Source organism: Lactuca serriola, chromosome 2 (assembly GCF_051521515.1).
Source record: "Lactuca serriola cultivar US96UC23 chromosome 2, Lser_US96UC23_V15, whole genome shotgun sequence".
Lineage (NCBI taxonomy): Eukaryota > Viridiplantae > Streptophyta > Magnoliopsida > Asterales > Asteraceae > Lactuca > Lactuca serriola.
This window is the reverse complement of record NC_136409.1, coordinates 199,189,818-199,195,086: the sequence shown is the minus strand read 5'-3', so window position 1 is coordinate 199,195,086 and position 5,269 is coordinate 199,189,818. Positions and strand designations below refer to the sequence as shown.

General features: G+C 35.4%; 1 long non-coding RNA gene across 1 annotated transcript; it reads right to left on the bottom strand.

Annotated features, from left to right (window-relative positions):
• Positions 1 to 2,354: 2,354 nt before the first annotated feature.
• On the bottom strand, positions 2,355 to 4,876 carry LOC145090711 (uncharacterized). Its single transcript, XR_013701732.1, has 3 exons — positions 4,559 to 4,876; positions 3,656 to 3,716; positions 2,355 to 2,472 (listed from the first exon to the last, which is right to left on the bottom strand). It is a non-coding gene; the product is annotated as an uncharacterized LOC145090711 (long non-coding RNA).
• Positions 4,877 to 5,269: the final 393 nt, after the last annotated feature.

Here is a 5,269-nt window from a genome sequence, read left to right as displayed (position 1 = left end):
TATTAATCTAAGAACCTCATAAGAACAAGATAATTCAAATCATCAATCTTCAAGAAATTAGCATGAACATACAAACTAATACAAATCTTGAAATTATGACAATTATCTTAGAAATTGGATTAGCATGAACATTACCACTACAAAAACAAGTTTATAAGTCCAAAAACATCTTAGGGTAATGTTCCTAGTCCAATTCCAGCCAAAACAATCGAATATATGATGTCAGGGGGTCCAACTCGTCGAGTGCACGAACAAACTCGGCAAGTTGGATGCATTTTTCCTTGGACTCGGCGAGTCCATCAGTGGACTCGGCGAGTCTGCTGAGCAGACAGCATAAAAACTCGATTTTTCAGCAAATTTTGCAATTATAACAAGAAAACAAGTCTAGGCTCTGATACCACTGTTGGGTTTTGAGCATTCTAACACTCCTAAGTGTACATGCAACCCTAAACACCTTGGATCTATGTTTTCTCAATTATACATGCAATTATGAACATCCAAGGTGTTATCCTAATCTAGCATACAGAATAATGAATATAACAAGATAGAATACATACCTCTTTGATGTAGAATGTCTTCATGAAGCTTGAGTGCCTAGTGCTTCAAGTGTGACACATCAAATGGTTCACACAACACCAAATACACTTGGAATAACTTTAGAGAAACTTGAACACTCCTAAAATCGGCTAGCCCTTTCTTATTATTCATAGTGGCTGATTTTTCCCAAAGAATATGATCTCATATAGTTGTTACAATTAGGGTAAACCCTAATTGTCATGGCCTTCCATTTCCTTGGATCCACGGGTTCAAATATACCATGGAGCATCCATGGACCATCCTATGTGTTTTAGACCAACTTGATTATCCATGGAGCATTAGCCCACTATACAAGTATGGATGATTTACACAATCAACCCATATATTTAATTAGTCTTCTTTTGATCAATTAATTAATTCTAGATTAATTCTTGATCAATACTAATTAAATAATCCTATTAATATATTAGAACTTATAATATATTAATCAACCTTAAGTGTTATTTCTCTCATTATATTCTATCCAAGTGCATGATGTCATGCAACCCAAATGGACCATGTTGGGTCGAGTCAACTCTTACCAGTTATAGTTATGGACTTAGACAATAATCCAACAAGAATCACATGTGATTAATCTAGGACCACCAAAACACCAAAGGAATGTGTATGAGAGAGCTTATGGCCGTAAACTCCTAGTTTACAGCCGTAAACTCCTTAAATGGTCCATATGTTGGTCCAATTCCCTTCCATCGCCTTAGAACTAAGCCTAGCCTCATCCCACAATTGTTATAAGGCCATTTAGCAACCAAGAACCCACCACCCATGAGTTTACGGCCGTAAACTCATGGGGATATGGTCTATGGGCCGTAATCCCCTTTAGGAGTTTACTCTTGAAGAGCAAACTCCATATTTAGGCCCTATACCCCCATAGATGTCACCCGGATCACTCCTAACACTTGAATTGAAGTGTTTTCGCGCCTCAGAGTGTTTATTCTTATTTAATTAATAGATCAAGGTCTAATTAAATACAATTTATGTATCTCTTCATATTTAACTATCTACTATTGTACCGAGTCGAATTCACAAATTTTAACTTATATTTTCTTAACATACTAGTAATAATCAGGGTTTATCTTATAAAAATCGACAAACGTGATAGAAAATATGAGATTTTCTTGGTTAACAACCTTTTTCAGAAAACAAAAGGAAACTTGTTCTTTTTACATAAACAAATAGCTTATGAGCTCACCAGCTTTATGCTGATTTTCAAACTGCTTGTATTCTAAGGTTCACGTTAGACAGGTACCCCCACGGTCTTTTGAAGAAGACTGAGCGTATAGAAGACTCGTCTTATCTTTTGTTCATATGATATATATGTATAACACTTGTAACACTTTGTTTTCAGACAATGTAAATATTTCTATGTAATGTAATGGTTGTGTTTACTACGCTTACTATGTACATTGGTTGCGATACTACATGACGTCCTCCACCCCGGAATGTTTCCGCCATCGGTTCCGGGGTGTGACAGATTGGTATCAGAGCCCTTGTTTATAGTGAACTAGTATACCGAACCTTACATGGTATATAACTATAAACACTAAGAGGCCAAAGTGTTCTGAACTAAAAGTATAATTTAAAATATAAGTATTTTTCAAAAGTATACTGTAACGTCGTGATTTTTACCATAATTTTTTTTAAAACATTTATTTAACAAAATACGTTAGCGGAAGACTTAGTTTTTTTTATTATTATTTCAAAACATTTTCGAAACCACAACGTTACTTCAAAAATTCAATCATAATTCCAAACCACTTAAAATGTAAACAACAATACTTTAAAGTAAATAATCAAAACGTGTCCAAGAGTGGTATCGTTAATATAAATCTACTACCTATAAGAACCCCTCTCACCAAGGCCAATCTTCTAAACTGCCTGCACCAATCATAAGGTAACAAAAGAGAAAACATACAAGTGTCAGCCCCTGCTGAGTGAGTTCAAAAAGTTGCACATAAAACATATAAGCCCCAAATGGGTCAATCATTCACTTTATGATGAAGCATAAAAATGATAGACAAATACCACTTAGAAAATGACCGCATATCATAATTATTCGATTACATATTCAACCGCATACATGCATATATGTTTAACCACAATTCTACCACGTAACATATATGATCAACCAAATACGATATAAACAACCACATAGCATATAATTAATCACATTTCATATATAAGCAACTGTTAAATGTTCAACCTTTTATTAATAAGCAACCTTTGATATATATTCAACCTTTTAATATGCAACCAACCTTTTGTTACATGTTCAACCTTTTATTATATCTATCCAACCGATTGATAGAAAAGTGTCTCTTAGTGCTACCTAACCCAAGAGAAACACCCCATTCACTATTTGTGTGCACGGCCAGCCGAATGCTCTAAGTGGCTCATGACTTCCACCCGAAACACCAACCCCGTGACTCCACTTTCGCTACTCTGACTTTGCAAAGTACAAGTACCCCACGGTGTCGTTCAAGATCGGTACAAACGGTGCCAATTCCAATGATACACCTCCTGACTCCCACGTGATGTTTGATCCGACCTCGTTCGAATGGCCAACATCACTCCAGTTCGCAAACACTGAAGTGTACACGTACCATGTGTCGCACGGGCATCTAGATAGACCGAGCAACTCATTAATGGCTTAAGCACTTTTCCTAGGAGGTATTTTTCAACCAACCAGGCTCGAAGGTATCCGGATAGGGTTTCATGCTAAGTGCTAGGTTCTACCATTTTCCCTCTACGCATAATCGATCGTAAATCAAGTACAAGCATGTAATATTTGTATTATCATAATCAAGATTCATAACCAACACATCAAAACACAACCATATATCATATTTCAAGCGACTTAAACTAGCATGTTATATACATCAAGTACATCAAAGTGTAAACAACATAGCAATTAGGTTATATCATGGCATTAGCACAAAGCATATATTAGCATCACAAATATCATATCATCATCAAGCACAAGTAATGACATGGTCATCCTAAAGCGAATAAAATCACCATCTACGGATTGTACGTTTCATTCATGCAACCTTGAACTCACCTTTAGCCTATCCTCCTTCTATTCCAAGTCTTGAACTTACTTGAAATTCTCAAGGCCCCACCTAAACATAAATATTATGACATTAAGTTAAATTTAAACACTTCACGTTATAACATATTAACCTAACCATGTTATGATAGTTATAAGCTTAATTAAGCTATTAATCATTTATGGAACCTAAATAATTAAATAGATAGGTTTAATCATTTCTTAACTACATGGATATTAATATAAATAACTATTTCATGCCATAGGTGCTGAGTATGGCATAAATAGTACTTAAGTGGGGAATGCCACAAAACTCCCTTTGATTTGCTAATTAATAATATAACTAACTTATTGTGACAATTAATTAAAACCTTGATATTAATTCCCTCAAACGAGGATATATGTTTGCAGCATACATCTTCATACAAAACAGTTTGAAACTTACCATCTAATGTGTTCATTTAATTAAACCATTAAATAACAAGGTAATTTAACATATATTTGCTAGAAACCACAGGGGAGTTGTTTGCATGTCTAGGCACTATGTTGGAAGCATCCATCACCATTTGTTTATAAATTAATCATCCACAAATAACCTTTAGATGCTACAGTGCTCCTCAAATTAAACGCACGACGACTTAAATAGTTAAATTCTCTATAGAAATCCTTTTTTTTTTCAGCAACTGAATTAGGTTTAAATGGCTAGTTTTGTAGGTTTTGACAGCCAACATTCCTGCTACAAAATGAGAGAAGTAGGCTGGAATGTGGTTCCATTCACGTAAGGATTCAAACAACTAACTTTCATATATGGTTCTTGTTCTAGACTAGTAATAACGGGGATGTTTATTTGGTCAAAAGAAAGACCTGTAGTCTTTGGCAAACTCGTGAGAAGGGAAGGAATCATAAGTAAAATACCTAGATTGGAACAAAACGCAGCAAAGTGCCTGTGTTCGTCTTCTCTTCACCTCCTTCGTTGCCCTCGTCATGCCCTCTCTCGTTCGTTTTTTTTTCTGAGAACACCGCAACAGCCCAAGAAGGAGATAGGGTCGATCTTGATGCGTTCGTAGAGGCCAAGGAAGAAAACGACCGGAAATCTTAACCGGTTCCTTACCACTCGCTAAAAACTCCATACCCCCGTTCTTCCCCCTTTTGTGCACTCGTTTCTCTCAGCTTTCTTTTCTATGGCCGAAGCATGTATAACAGTCCAAAGGAGGAATTCGGTGAGCTTTTAGAGCGTACGCGATGGCCCAGCGAAGAAAACGGACGTAAGGCATTAAACGAAAATAAATTACGTGTTTAATTGATTCTTTTGGAGTTATAGCCTTACTTCCAACTTTGGTCCCTAAAGTTTGATTGTAACAACTCCTTGAACCCCAATCTTATTTCAATGTAACGTTTCATATTTCTAAGGTTACATTCTACCCCCAACCTTTATAACTTTTAAATGAATCATATATATCCTAAATATTCCCACAAATTATGTAGTTAGATTCATACACCATTTTTATTTAATTTATTTGATTTATAATCCTTAAAACCAAAATCATTTTACAAAAATATGTATTCGTGTAACCGAAAACTAACATCGTTTACAAAAGGAAATTTGGGTCGTTACATATACAAGTA